We start from the raw sequence: 16379 nt of genomic DNA, 5'->3' as shown, positions 1-16379 counted from the left end.
GATTAAGTGTCCAATAGCTATACCATGTAACCGGAATAAGTGCTGTTAAATCATACCAAGGGAAATGGTGAGGTCTTTTTTGTGTGAATATTGTGAATTGACTTTCCGTGAATGGCCCACCATTTCATCCAACAAACCACGAAGCAAGATGGCGAGCCACTCAAGATCGAAGAACCAGCGCGGGAATAAAATTCTTCAAGACGTAGAGGACTTAATATGGTTGGATGTATAATTGAGCTGATTGTGGACTTCAGGAAAGGTAAGACAAAGGAGCACAAACTAATCCTCATAGAGGGATCAGAAGTGGAGAGAGTGAGCAGCTTCAAGTTCAGGGTGTCAAGACCTTCAAGGATCTAACCTGGTCCCAACATATCGATGTAGTTATAAAGCAGGCAAGATAGTGGCTATACTTTATTAGGAGTTTGATGAGACTTGGCATGTCAACAAATACACTCAAAAACTTCTATAGTTGTGCCATGGAGAGCATTCTGACAGGCTGCATCACTGTCTGGTATAGAGTGGCTACTGCACAGGACCGAAAGAAGCTACAGGGGGTTGTTTATCTAGTCAGCTCCATCTTGGGTACTAGCCTACAAAGTACCCAGGACATCTACAGGGAGCGGTGTCCCAGCAAGGCAGTGTCCATTATTAAGGACCTCTAGCACCCAGGGCATGCCCTTTTCTCACAGTTACCATCAGGTAGGAAGTACAGAAGTCTGAAGGCACACACTCAGCGATTCAGGAACAGCTTCTTTCCCTCTGCCATCCAATTCCGAAATGGACATTGAATCTTTGGACGCTACCTCACTTTTTAAAAATAAACAGTATTTTTTTTGCACATTTATTTTTTAATCTATTCAAAAATGTATACTGTAATTGATTTACTTGTTTATTTATTACTTTTTTTTATTTTATTTATTATTTTTTTCCTCTGCTGGATTATGTATTGCATTGAACTGCCTCTGCTATGTTAATAAATTTCACGTCACATGTTGGTGATAATAAACCTGATTCTGATTCTGATAATTTTATTTCTCATTTGAAGGATCCGAATTTGATTTTCTTGAAGAACTGATTATTTTTACAAGGACTTTGACAAGTGACTGAATGAGATTTACTTTGTTTAAAGATTGTGATGTTGGAGAATCTGTCATAAAAGGAGATAAGCTTTATATATATTTTTTTGATGTTGAATTTGAATTTGTAGATATACTGACCTGAAACTGAAACTGAGGTTAACCATAATGCTTAATACATAATACAAATTCAATTAGTTTCCTTTCTAACTAGGGATAAAAAAAGCAAATGTTAGTCTGTAAATCTTTAAATAGGGAATGACACTAGATCTAAGTAGTTAGAGAACCTGGAGTAATAAAAGTTATCCTAAAGAATCTCACCGATTCTAACTCAAAAAGAATTTGATTTTCGTTTGATATCTGAGATTTGAAACTGAAACAGAATGTTGGAATTTTGAATTGTTCTTACTCATGTAAATATTTGGTATATATCACGATTTAAAAAAAATAAAACTTACTTCCAGAAGGGTATGTTTTCTATTCACTGCCTCTTTCCAAAACCTAGAGCTTCTGATAGCTCACTAACACCTAGTGTAGTACTATGTAATTAGATTCTCTCACATAGGGTGCGGCAACCAGCCACAGAGAGAGAAGACAAGCGCTTTACACATGTTGCAAATTTTTTAGGCAGAGCAGTTGCTATACCAAACTGTGATGCATTCAGATGAATTGCCATTATGGAGCAAGGCTACAGGTTTTAAATGTAAGACGTTTTGCTATCATACAATATCTATCATACACATAGATGGCTTTGTACTTGATCTCCCACCAGGACAGGAGGTGCTAAAACTAGGTCCTTCACCTGGGACCAGGTTAGATTGTAGTCCTCTTACATGGAGACACACAGGCAAGAATCCCAATAGTTGGATCTGACCAGTTGTAGTGATTTATATGCTTGCTTTGGAAATGGATGGTCTTATGAATATCCTTTATTAATTCAAGTATCACTTCTCTGTCCAGTTTCCCTTATGAAATGAGGGCAACACAGTTGTGAAGTGGTAATTATTTTATAGTCCCAGCGACTTCCGATCAGACAACACACATAAAAGTTGCTGGTGAACGCAGCAGGCCAGGCAGCATCTCTAGGAAGAGGTACAGTCGATGTTTTGGGCGGAGACCCTTCGTCAGGACTTCTTTCAGTTAGTCCTGACGAAGGGTCTCAGCCCAAAACGTCGACTGTACTTCTTCCTAGAGATGCTGTCTGGCCTGCTGTGTTCACCAGCAACTTTTATGTGTGTTGCTTGAAATTCCAGCATCTGCAGATTTCCTCGTGGTTGCGATTTCTGATCAGAGTTTGATTCCTGCCATTGTCTTTAAAAAGAGTTCCTAACCTTTTTTATACCATGGACCAATACCATTAAGCAAGGGGTCTGTGGATCCCAAGTTGTGAACCCCTGGTCGAGAAGGAGTTCGTACATCCTCCCTGTGACCATGTGGGTTTCCTCTGAGTGCTGCAGTTTCCTCTGACATTCCAAAGATGTACGGTTAGGGTTAGTGAGCTGTGGGCATGCTATGTTGGTGCTGGAAGTGTGGTGACACTTGCGGACTGCCACAGCACCTCACGAATGGTGATGCAAACAAAGCATTTCACGATATGTTCCGATTTTTTAATGTGACAAATAAAGCTCATCTTTAATTATTATAGAATGGAACCTTTCTTGATCAGGGACTGTTGAGTAATAACACCTGGCGAAATACATGCTTTGTTAGCTTGCATGTTTTAACCATAATACATTTTTTGAAAGTGCATGTATCCTCTAGGTATTGCTACGATTCTTGGAAAACTGGAACAATAGAAGTTACAAAAATTATTACTGACATTTCTGCATGAAGTTAACTGGTACAAAGGTATTGAAGATTGTAAATATATTCAGTACTCAAAGGGTTAAGGGTGTCTGGAGCTATTGGCAGGAGGTTTAAATGAGACAACTGTATCTCTCACGGAATTTGTACAATTTGTTGTGAGTTTTTGATTTGTCGTTGTATTTCTTTTAGTTCAAAGTCTTTTCATTCTGTTTTGAAGTTGATGTGGTTCTGGAGGCAAGTCTTGTTGCTGCTGTATTTTCAGTAGAGTCAGTCTGTCATTCGGGAGATCAGCTCTGTATGGAGTTTAATTGGTAAACATTAAAATAAGTGGCAATAAGAATTTAATGAAGGCTATAAAGACCTGACAAAGCAGCATAAGGCCTAGATTCACTCATGACGATCCGAGAAGGAACACAGGGAGGGAGGCAGCAGTGTAGTAAGACACCATAGATGCCTTTGCCAACTTCTTTTCGCTCTTTTTTGCCTTTCCTAATGCTTCCAGCTCAGATTTGAAAGTGAGGGGACATCTTGCCAGAAGTAGGAGGTGGAAGCAAGTTGCTATAAAGAGTTCTACTCACAAGTGATTGCGCACCACCAGCTCCCCTACAAAGAGATCTAGCAAACTCCAATAACAGAAATTGAAGGCCCCAATATTTGCTCAGAATTGCTTGAGGACGAGATGAAATCAATGTACGGTACGTAATATCATGGCAAAAATGCCCAATTGTCATCGGATGGTATAAGAGCATCTCTCAGGGCACATGGAAGACAGGCTAAGAGAACACTATTTTTCAAAGTTCAAAGTAAATTTTATTATTGAAGTACATATATGTCACAATATATGTACTTCCCTGAGATTCATTTTATTGTGGGCATGCTCAATAAATCTACAGAATAATAATCAGAACAGAATCAATGAAACTCCGCTCAACTATGGCATTCTATCTTCCTATTAGGGTAGGGGGTTCAGCCCATCTGCTAGCACTGCCTTTGCACACTCCCAGGCATAGCAAGTAATTTACTTAGATCCTTCTCGTCTGGATCTAAAGATTGAAAAGCCATTGCAGCAGCCCCATACCCAGACATTAAGGCATCATCTGCATTCAATACATCAGCCTCCTATGCAAACAAGGTAAGAGTTTTGTGATCTCTTTGAGTGATTTGAGGACCTTGAGAATAGCTTTGACTTTTGGAAGATTTACTCTCTGACTGCTGATTGTAGGCAATGGATAATCATAAAGTATTGTGAACCTGATAAAGGAGCTCCATACAATCAACAATATGCACATGAATAGAAAGTACTCTGATGCAACATCATTATCAATGTGAGCTCAGCCCTACTTCTGCTCTGATTCTGTTCCTTGCAACAATGGATTGGATTCTGCAGCAGATAATTTCCACGGGTTTGCTTGGAAGCAAGATGGTTACCAATCATGTTGTCTCATCTGTAAAATTTTGCGCTACACTTGTATACTGAAGATCATTAACCTGATCTGTAAATATGGGGTTCCGTGAGAGGTTGCTAGGAGAAATTGTGATTTTGAAAAATAAGCACCATTTTTTGAACTTGCACAATGCTAGCACTGGCAGTGGTGGGCAGTGACAGAGCAGCCCTGTTAGCAATCTCATTAACGGTCTCTCAGCCCCATATGACAGTGTGCAGTAGGACCATGTGTATTTGATTGAGTCCATTGTCAGTTTTAGATGCAAGATAGGGGAGGCTATTGATAATTGGTGAGTGCAGTATTGCATAGAGGGGAGGACGGTAGGCTGATGAGGAGCATGAAGTGCATTTTCCGAGCATTGAAATTTACTAACCTGCCCCTGGACAAGTTCTGGTTTCTGTGAATGAAGAGTATCCTGCCATTCATATGAAAGCAATGGACATTTTGCTGCAGTTTTCAACTTCTTACATGTGTGAGCAAGCTTCTTCTTGTTTAAAAAGTGTCAGGAGCAAAGATAGAGATTGTCTCATTTCAGATGAAGGTAAAATCCATGTGCGCTTATCTCAAGTTCGACCTAGAATTGAGTAATTGTGCAGCAAAAAACAAGCACAGGTTCCACATGCTAGGTCTATATTTGAATCTGATCATGCCACTTAAGAAAATGTTTTTTCAAATTCTTGAATAAAATTGTGTCTTAGGCTATATTTTTATTCATATTGTATTGGCACATGCTTTTTAGTAACTTTACTTTTCAACATTGTCAGTAAATTTTCATGTTGTAAATAGCATTAATTAAAATCAATTTACAACCTTTATTTAGATTAAATGTTCCGAGCCTATCTTTAGAAAAATTAAATCCCATTTTGGCTTAAGGCAGTTATTTAACAGAAATTTATTATGTTTGCCTTATGAGTTTTTAAAATTTATGTAAGGGAAAGAAAGAGATTAATTTCAAGAAATGTAAGCTAAGCTTAACTACTTGTCTTTTTTCAAATTTTAGAAAGGTTGTCTAAAATTCATTCTCTACTCAAAAGAGCATTGACAATTATTTTTGGATTATTACATCTACAACTTACTGATCACACTAAAGTACCGTGAGCTGTAGATATAATAATTTTACGCAGGGGTTCCCTGAGATCTGAAAATTATTTCAAGGGTTCCTCCAGGGCAGAAGGGTTGAGAAAGGCTGCTCTAGTGTCTCCAAGTAACAGCACTGATTTGGTAATAATCACAACCTACAATATAACTGAAAGAGTGAAGCCAAAGTTAAAAGACAGATCTTAATTACACAGGAATGCCTGTGAAAAGCTGTACAGACACAAATGGTATTCCTGTGTTAGAATAGCAGAGGAAAAGTACGTGACTTTTTGCCACAGAATCAAAAGAATTAATGACATTTATTTATTTCTTTTTGGCACTGACTGAATAAACATAAGTATTCTAATTTATTTTGTACTTTCACCTTTGGTACACAAGTACTATCATAATCCCACAAGTTTCTGGTTTCTCCTACAATAATTGTCTCCATTCTAAGAGATGATTTATGCACATGCCTAACAGTAGACCATGGGAATAGCTGCACAGTAATTTGACTGTCAACACATAGCAAACAATTCACCATTGTACTTCTGTCATCATTTTTAATTGGTTAACTTAGCTGGCACTTGTGCTCATTTAAGAAGGAACCTGAGTGCCAGAGCAGAAGATACTCTAACCCATACTCTCAAACTGCCAGCACTTACTGGTTGGATGAATCTAAGGTTCAATCTAAGGTAATGGGAGGAATTTCTTCACATCATACCCTGTTTTGTTTGTGGTGAGTTGGACATAAGTCTGGAATGTTCATAAGATGGAGAGAATAGAAGGATGGGTGGTGGCTCCAGGGTGCTCACACAGAATAGCAGGGAAACTCTCAACAGATGTATAACCTACTGTAGAAGTGAGACAAATCCATTTATTTCCATAGGCCTTTCCTTATCTTTTCTGAGTCAGTTTAAAGATTGTGACACTCCAGTGAATGTCTATAACCATCAAGAAGATGGCTAATGGTCATTTAGACTCATTTCACATCCAACCTAATTACATCGCACATTAATGGAATCTTTTCGGGGTAGATATGACCTGTACAAATGGAATGGGTTACACCTGAAGTTGAATGGGACCCATGTCCTTGTTTTCAGGTTGGTTGGAGCCATTGGGGAGAGTTTAGGTGAGGTTAGCAGAGGGATAGAACCAGAGTGATGGGTCATTTGGTATAAAGGTTGATGCAGCATGTAGAGAGAGAGAGAGGAAGGAAGGATAGACAATGTGCAGGGCATAAACGCAGACAGCTGGATGGGTTGAAATATGTTTACTTTAATGCAAGAAGTATCAGGAACAATGGTGATGAACTTTAAGCATGGCACTCACTGCCAGGGGTGGTGATAGAGGCAGATACACTAGGGATTTTTAAGAGACTCTTAGATAGGCACATGGATAAAAGAAATGTCAAAGGTTATGTGGGAGGGTTAGATTGATCTTGGAGTAGGTCAAAAGGTCGACACAACAACGCGGGCCAAAATGCCTGTACTGTGCAGCAATATTCAATGCTCTAACCCTTGCACATAAGCAGAGTGAAGTAACATTTTTAGTCCATTGTTTATGTCCTGAATCAATTCCTAGCTCAGAGTGAAGGGACATCCATTTTAACCACTGCACTGTTTGGTTTCCAGTGCTGTCTTTCTCATTGCTAAGATGCTTTGCATCCTTCATTTGTCTTTCCTTTACAGTTCTCTCAGGGTGATTACATTTTCATCAGTTCAAACTCTGATAAGTATTTCTTCAGATATTTACAATTTCTATCTTTCAACAGTAATGTAAGATAAAATAGTTCTCTTTAGATAAGTGAAATGTGTGATTGTACAGTATATAAAATGTAATTGGCAATAGAAATGAACATGCATCAGGATCCAGAACAGCTGAGTTACAATGGTAGGGTAGGTGTTAAAGAAATTCAAAACTGATCCAAGACCGTAACTTTGACCAGTTCTGCTTTAGTCGCAGATTAATTTTTCTACAACTCCTTCCATTCCATGTGCTCCATTGAATTTGATTTTTCTCCTTCCTACATGTGTAGATCGCACTTACTTTAAGAGGTGGTTGCTCCTGTATTATTATGTGTGTACGTAATAAAGAACTTCAGTTCCCAGTGGGCAATGTAAGCGGTTCATCCCAGTACAGGAAGTCTTGAAGGTGAGCTGGTCGCACGCATACTCGTTGAACAGTGTACTAGTGTTTACCTATGTCAGGTTTGTCTTTATTAAGAACAAGCATAACATGGCTTCAGAAGGGGGATTCTTTAAAAACATGACCATGTATCCTGTTCAGTACACCACAGATGCCACCAACCACCTTCTCTGGAAACTAAATCTCGAGCAGGTAGACAGGTTCCATGATTCTAGGTAGGGCAGTCATTACACAGGCATACAGGTATCTCCAGGCAGTGGGAATGATCTGACCACCACCATGGAGGATAGCATCAGCATGTAGGTTTACATCACGAATATCAAATTGTACAGGACTCTCTGAAATCCAGCAACAACAGTGTCCTTGATTTCATTTGGATATTGGACTCCCTTAGTCACATCAGCTGGGATATTTGGACCTGTGTCATCAGGTCCAGATCTTACAGGCCTCAGTGACATCCCATTCATATTTCTCAGCAAGATACCTGACTTGCTGTTTGAGCTCTTGATAGGCAATGATCCCACCCTAATTGATGTCTTCTGGTAGGCCCTCAGATAATGGCCATGCCTTCATATGCAGCTGGTTGTGTTTGTTGAGACACTTGGACATGCAGATCATGTTACATTCCTCAGTAACCTTCTCATAATAAGGAACAAGGAACAATAAGACCAGATTTCTTGATAGGAATGCAAATATGGAACTCTTCAAGATCTTCCAGGCTGATTTCCAATTGAAGTTTACTTGCACCAGCAATGATGTGTTCACTGGATTCTTCAATTATATACTAGACTGTTAGATCGGACTTGGCAAGACGCCTCAAACCTTCAACCAATTTGGGCAGATCATCTGGGTTCCTGGTTTCAACTGCAACACACACAACAGGACTGAATTGAATTCCTTCACTCTTAAGTTGTGAGCTTGATCATAAGTGGTAATGGAACCAGTCTTCACAAGAAATTGATCAACCCCAATAAGCCCCACAATATTTCCACAAGGCACCATCCTCAACAGGCTCCACACAACGACCTATCGTTAGAATGATTCTTTGGATGGGCTTCAGGTGTAGGACTTCCATCTTGCCTGAAGTCCATGATTTGGATCAGCAGCAAACATATATTTTCCAGATGCTGAAAAGAGCCCTAACTGAAGAGCTCACATTGAAGTTTTACAATCCAGAAAGATGTACAAGGATCTTGCCTGATACGTCCCAGTATGGCCGTGGTGGTGCAGTACTACCGCAGCAGCATGATGTCACATGGTAACCTGTGGCCTATGCATCAAGGGCTTTAACAAATGTGGAACCCAACTATGCACAGATAGAGAAAGAGCTTCTTGCCAACACATACGCATGAAAAAGGTTCTGTCAACGTATCTATGGACATCCTTTTGAAGTGGAGACAGTCCATAAACCATTGGTCTCAATTATGACCAAACCACTGAATGACTGTCCAATGAGGATACAGTACATGTTGATAAAGTTGCATAAATATGACATGAAGATGATATACACACTGGGAAAATATATGTTTGCTGCTGATACTCTGTCTCGAGCAGTCAACAAGAATGACTAAGAACTAATGTTGATATGATTGTCACCTCCATTCCAGTATTCTTGATAGAACAGAGAAGATTAGGAAACCAGTAGGAATGGATGAAACAATGGAAGTACCCAAAGAGATGATACAGAAAGGATAGTCAGCAATGAAGAATGACTGTCCAAAGTGTATTTAGGATTATTGGGCATGCACAGCTGAACTGTCAGTAGTGGAATATATGGTTGTCAAAGGGAACAGATTTGTGATTCCAGTGTCACTACAGAAGGAAATGCTCCAGAAGACGCATGAAGGGCACCTGGGAGTGGAAAAATGTAAATGTATGCTAGTATCTCAGTTAAACTTTGTCTTTTTGTGTGTTTTCCCCCTAGCCATCATTCTGTAGTTTTGTATTGCCATGCGCTCCTGTCCCTGCTCCTGTTCTACTCCAGTCCCATTACAAGTATTACTGAATACTCCACCTCTCACCTGTATTTCATTATTACCTGTTTTGCTGCCAATTCTGTCTCATCGTGCTCCATCTATCATCTGCCTCTCTGTTTATTGCTCAGTGTATTTTAGCCCTGAGTTTTCACCAGTTTGTTGCCAGATTGCGCCAGTGAGTTTTCCTGAGCCTTTCCAGCATTTGTATCTGAACTCTGTCCATCCGAATATCGATTCTGCCTATTTCCTGATTCTGGTTTTTGGATTTCTCAGGAATTTTTGATCTGCATCTAAACTTTGATGCCAACTTTTTTGCCCCCTTGGATTTGTTACTCAGTAAATATCACAGTGCGCACACAATACTTGGTCTGCGATTGAGTCCCTGCTTCAGCATATTGACAACATAGAGCTCGTGAAGTGATGTACTAGCCAAGAATGAATCAAGACATCAGCCAGACCACTGCTTCATCTGAAATATGCCTTACCTACAAGCCAAAGCAGCAAGCAGAACTGCTTACTTCACACCCTGTACCAGACAGGCCATACTTCAAAGTTGAAGTGGATTTGTTTGATTGTAATGGGAAGAGTCATATTGTTGTAATAAACTACTTTTCCAATTACCCAGGGTTTGTAACACTGCAATCAATATCCAGCAAAGCAGTCATCATTTTCCTGAAAGTTTTGTTTGAGAGGCATGAAATTCTATGTGAAGAAGTATCAAGCAATGGCCCACAATTTTTGAACTCTGAATTTGAATCCTTTGCAAATGATTGGGGGCTTTGACATGTAACTTTAAGCCAACATCACCCAAATTCTAATGGCCTAACAGAGAGTTAGGACAAGGTTGTGAAAGGCCTCATGAAGAAAGCACAAGATGGACAAGAGGATTTCCACAGAAGTCTAATGATTTATCGAAGTACACCACTGCAGAATGGACTTTCACCAGCCCAAATGCTGATGGATTGATGCATACGAGCTAACCTTCCAGTGCACGAAAATCTGTTGACACCTAAAGGAGCTTGAATGGTCAAATTGGCAAAAGAGAAAGGGAAGGAAACATAGAAACAGTATCATGACAAGACTGCAAAAAAGCTTACCAGTCCTGAAGCCATGGGATCAGGTGTGAGTCCGAGATCACAATTTTGGCACATGGTCCAAGCAAGGATAGGGTAGGTGCAAGAGGAATTAGCTCTACATTCCTACCAGATCCATTTGGAATGAGGCACACCTCTGAGAAAGAACATATGACTACAAGCTCAAACTCATTGCTGTGACACGTCAACAGCCAGTACACCAAAGGGGCCAGCAGATGTAAAAAATGAACATGTTGATCAGAGTTCTCAGAAAGACACTAATATTAACATAGCAAATGAAAGCAATACATCTGTTGAAACAAATCTATGCAGACTAGAAAGGATCAGCAAACCACCTCAGATACTGATTGAAATTTGATGAGTGAAGAAGAGAGTATTATTGCTCATTGCAATTGAAGTTAATGTAAATATCTTTGTTGGATAAGATTATTGTTCCTTGTAGATTTATGAGGACATAGTATTGTGTTTGTTTTTCTTTAAAGTGGAAAGGTGTGTTGTTATACTTCTACGTAATAAAGAACTACAGTTCCCGGTGGGCAATGTGGGTCATTCACCCTGGAATCAGAACTGACATTGGTGAGTCGTTCGCACACATGTTGGCTGAAATGTGTTCCAAATAAAATGTGCTAGTGTTTACCCATGCCAGATTTTTTCTTTATTAGAAACAAGCATACATTCATACCTCTATTTTTCTGAGTAAATACCCCCTCCTTACATTTGGAGACATCCCCGTCTAATTTTGAATAGAGGTTCCCCCAACTCTTACCTGTAGACATGAGAAAATCTGAAAATGCTGGAAATTCAAGCAAACACACAAAATGCTGGTGGAACGCAGCAGGCCAGACAGCATCTATAGGAAGAAGTACAGTTGACATTTCGGGCCGAGACCCTTCGACAGGACTTGACGAAGGGTCTCAGCCCGAAATGTCGACAGTACTTCTTCCTATAGATGCTGCTTGGCCTGCTGCCTCTCACCTGTAGATCTCACTTAGGCTACATCCACACTAGACCAGATAAATCCGTAAACAAAGCTTTTTTTCTTCGTTTTGACCCTCCATCCACACTGAAACAGCATTTTCCTCCCCCGAAAATAGAGCTTTTCAGAAATGCTCGCCAGAGTGAATAAATCTGAAAATGCCTAATATTGAGCATAGTGTGTATGGGGTAACCAGCTATTTTTAAAAATGCTGTAATGACGTGCCGGAACAGATAGTGGCGGCAGCGCGGCATTTCACAACAACAATGGCGGACGGTTTCATGCATGTGTTGTTTACTTTCTTGTCTACATTAATAGCTTGTTTGGAGTTAAACATAGCTATCTACCACGTACAGATATGTATATCTACATATAAAAAGGTGTTGTTTGTTCTCACAGTTGCTGTGCAATGGATCTGCACAACGTCAACGTTGTATCAACTGTACAAAGACCGGCGGTTTTGGAGACGACCTGGCCGAACTAGTGTGTGATGGGACAATTTAGCAAATGAAGTTGTGGTTCCTGAAGAATGGTGTGATAACTTTAAAATGTCCAGGAGCTCCTTGCTTCGTCTAAGCGAACTATTATACCCCCACATTGAAGGCCAGACAACACGAATGAGATCACCGGTGGATATGGTTAAAAAGGTCGCATGCACTTTGTACTACCTAAGCGACAAAGGAAGGCTCAGGAAAATGGCTAACACGTTCGGATTATCAAGGCAGGTGGTGTCCAAGGTAATTAGCAAGGCTATAACTGTACATCTGGGCCCTGCATATATCAAGATCCCACGCACAGAGTCTGCAGTGTGGTACCTAGTAACCAACTTCCACCATGCTCACGGCATGCCGCAGTGTTTGGGGGTGGTTGATTGAACACATATTGAAATTAAACAGCCTACAACAAACTCCACAGATTACCTGAACAGAAAGGGCAGATTTTCTTTGAACGTACAGGCTACATGTGATTACAAATTCTGCTTTATGGATGTTGTGAAATGGCCAGGCAGTGTCCATGATGCTCGTATATTTGCAAATTCAGAAATTAATGACTACTTGAAAAACGAGAGGATCCCCTCTTACAGACAAGTTGTGGTGGAGGGTGAAGATGCCATTCCTGTTTTTTTTTGCTGAGAGACCCTGCATACCCCCTGATGCCTTATACTATGAAACAGTACACTAACAGTGGTGTGACCCCACAGGAACAGTACTTTGGCATGTCCTTCTGCAAGTCAAGAATGGTAATTGAATGCTCTTTTGGACGTTTGAAGGCAAGACCTGGTGCTCTGCACAGAGCAATGGACATAAATATGGAGGAGCTTCCCTTTGTTATTTATGCATGCTTTGTGCTGCACAATTTCTGTGAGACAAACAAAGAGACTGTTCCTGAGCAGAATGTTACTGCAGCTTTGCAGTATGACAGAGAATTTCAACCCCCCACACAACCTAACAATTTCAGAGCACACGGCATTGAGACTGAAGCCAGAAGAGTTAGAAATGTACTCAACAAATACTTTGACTCATAACTTACTGAATAAATAAGTATACTCACTTTGCCCTATTTTCTGTCCTTGTTTGTATGAACGTGGTTTACCTACTTATGCAAGTGCTTCTCTGACAATAGATGTGTAACAGCCTAATGTAACATAGTATGGAAATACAAGATAACACTGATGCAGGCATGTTTTATACATTTAACAAGGTGGTTCATTATTGTATTGCTTGTGCAAACATTCAATAGGTGCAATTGTCACTACTTCCAAAATGTCATTTTAAGTACTAGCTTATGTTTGGCATAGATGTGAAAATGTTAAGGCCACAAAAGGAAAATTGTAAGTTTCACTTTTACTCAGGTAAAAATAAAATCACTTTTGCCCAGTAACTCGTTTCACTGCACTTGTTAAATACAGCAAAATAATACTGAAATACATGGCAAAAGTAAAGGCAAACAAATGAGGTAACAGCAAATTTCACTTTTGCCCAGTAACAAAACTTATTGCATTTCATTGTAGCTGTCGTCCCTTTCATTGGTGAAGAGACTGTGGCTGTAGGAAACGTTTCCAGGGTGACCCCTCTGTGGGAGTGGGGATGATGTTGGTGGGGCCACCCGGGGGTCTGTGTGTCCGTATGTGTAGCTATTGTAGTGGCTGTGAGGCTGGTATTGTGGTGGTGAAAAGTACTAGGGGGAAGCCATCATATTCCTCATCATTGCAAATCCTTCTGCAACAGAGTTAGTCAGTTTTTCAATGTTCGTCGTCAGCCGGGTCATACTGTCCGTGAACTCCCTGTCGGTTGCCTCCATACGCTCCAGTATTTGCTTCTTTAGTTTTAAGTTCTCCTGCGTGAGAGCCAACAGCTGTCCATCGTTTGGCAATTTCTTTTTAAGTTTTTCCAGTCTGTAACTGGACAAACGTGCAGCAAGTCTTTTGCGGCGAGATTTGACGCCAAACATGCCGCAGCCATCACTTGCTGCTTGGTCCAAACCGTCGGAGTTGGGCATACTCGTCGAAGCGAGTGAAGAGGCTGTACATCGGTCGCTGTGATGTGTGTCGACCCTATCCTCCAAATCGCAGGTTTCAATGCCGCCTTGAATTGCCGTGGTGGCTGGTGAGCCCCCCCCCCCAGATCTGCTCACATAACTCAAAGTACAGTACAATGACTCTACCGTGTCCACTTTTTCGTCCCGCGTCCACTGCCTGCTGGTATTTGTGGTGAATCGCCTGAAGTTTGGTTACAATAATTGTCTTGATTATGTCGTCCAATTTGTGCGGGTAGTCCTTAACCAGAGATTCCGACTGCTCTGCCGCGAGGTACTGTTCTTTATAGCGGTCGAGGATGTCGTTGTATTTGGTTTGGCACGATTCCCAGTCCATGTTCTCCACTGCTTTGCTGACTTTGTAGTCGTTTGTAACTCGCAGAAGCAGCTCGACTTCATTGTCTGTCCAAACGAAGAAGTTTGGCCTACTTTTTCCAATGGAGGTTTTCTTTGTATCCCTCACAGACATTGTTGAATACTTTCTTTCGCTGTTGTTGTAGATACTCCAGTTTTTGACCAACGGAAATAGCACAAGGCCGCAGCGGAAACGGAAATAAAATACCGCCTCTTCTTCAGTTGTTTTCTGTAGATGTGTCCTGTGCATGCCCAGTAGGACGAGATTCGCCCAAATACCTGTTTTAATGTGGACGGAGGTATTTTCAAAAACGCCTGGTGTGGACACCTATCGTTTTTACTTGAGACTGGCGTTTTCAAAATTATCCAGTCTAGTGTGGACGTAGCCTTAGCCCTAGGTGTAAATCCTTAATGTGTGCACATCTCCTATTTCCTCATGCAGATTTCAGTTTCCAAATTCTGATTTCCTGTTTTTTCATATTTCTTCCTTTATGTTGCTATGTAGTTAAATACATTTTCCAGACAATGCCTCTCCAGTCTCATGCCAATTGCCAGGCACTGTGCTCTTAATCAATGGAATATAATGCCAGCAGTCTTTTCCATATCATGTGCAGTTACCCATATTGTACCTGTTGCTTTAGTGTCTTATCAAGTGCTGCTGGCTTCTCTATTCCTCTTGCATCCTTCTCTGTCAAAGGAAAGTGGTTGCTGCAAAGCAAACAAATCATGCTTTCAACTTGTCACACAGAGCCTGTTATGCACTTCGAATTAGGACCATTGGATATATATAGCTCCTGAAAAGAGGCACATGCATTATGATGTGCAATTACTCCAAGACTTTTTGAAGTACTGCAGACAGCACTGCATGTTTGTATTAATTGCTCATTAAAATGTATTCTGTGCCCAGCTAGCATTGTTGATTGACTGGATGCCTAAGCTGGTGGGGAAAAAGAGAAACGTTCAAAGCAAATACGTCGTTTAAAGCTGGCTTTCACTCTTTTAAAGCCAGACAGCCCTGTTGAAAGGGGTGTTATATATAAAGAAAGCTCTGGGAGTTATTTTGGAGCTGGATGTAGTCTGGGAGGTATTGGAGAGAGCAAGCACCTAGTCTTGAGAATACATTGTGGAGGCAATGCACAGGGTCAGGCGGGCATCCAGACACACAGCTGAGCAAATGAGAAGCTAAAGGAAGCAGATTGCTGTAGAGTGCAATTACAGGAGTCTGATCTCGAGGATATAGATCAGCAGGTCTAAGGACTTCACACAAGTGATCAGAAATAGTACAGCTGTCCCCACATTTCAGATTCAGCAAATGTAACCTCAGATTTATCCACCACTGATTTTGCATCTGTTCATTGCTCACCTTCTAGATTTCTACATCAATCAGCATTCATTAGCACCTTTTGAGCACTTTACCCTGTCAGTATAGAATTAACAAAACTTATAACCCCTCTCCCAATTTGTATTCACAACTAGTTATTATCATCATAGAATCAGATTCTCTTAGAAGGAAGCACTTTGATGCATCACGTCCATGCTGAGCTTCCTGCTTATCCATAGTAATGTCAAATCCCCTCTCAGGATCATATCCTACTTCGCCTTTTCAAATCAAGTGTCTCTTCATTCACCTCAACACTCAACTGATTCCACAACCTACGGACCCTCTTTCAAGGACTCTACAACTCATGTTCTTAACATTATTTATTATTATTATTATTTTTATTATTATATATTTTGTTTTATATTTGCAGTCTGTCTTGTTTTTCAGTCTTTGGTTGCTTGTCAGTTTGTGTTTGTATGTAGATTTTTCATGATTCTATTGTATTTCTTTGTTCTACTTTGAATGCTTGGTGACTTATAGTTTGATAATATATTTATTTTGAACTTTGAAT

General features: G+C 40.4%; 1 pseudogene; it reads right to left on the bottom strand.

The window, feature by feature from the left end:
* Window positions 1-7648: 7648 nt before the first annotated feature.
* On the bottom strand, window positions 7649-14470 carry LOC140198755 (elongation factor 2 pseudogene; annotated as a pseudogene).
* Window positions 14471-16379: the final 1909 nt, after the last annotated feature.

The sequence above is a fragment of the Mobula birostris genome, chromosome 6 (assembly GCF_030028105.1).
Source record: "Mobula birostris isolate sMobBir1 chromosome 6, sMobBir1.hap1, whole genome shotgun sequence".
Taxonomy (NCBI): Eukaryota; Metazoa; Chordata; class Chondrichthyes; order Myliobatiformes; family Myliobatidae; genus Mobula; species Mobula birostris.
Note: the sequence above shows the minus strand (reverse complement) of the source record. Positions and strands in the feature narration are given on the sequence as shown.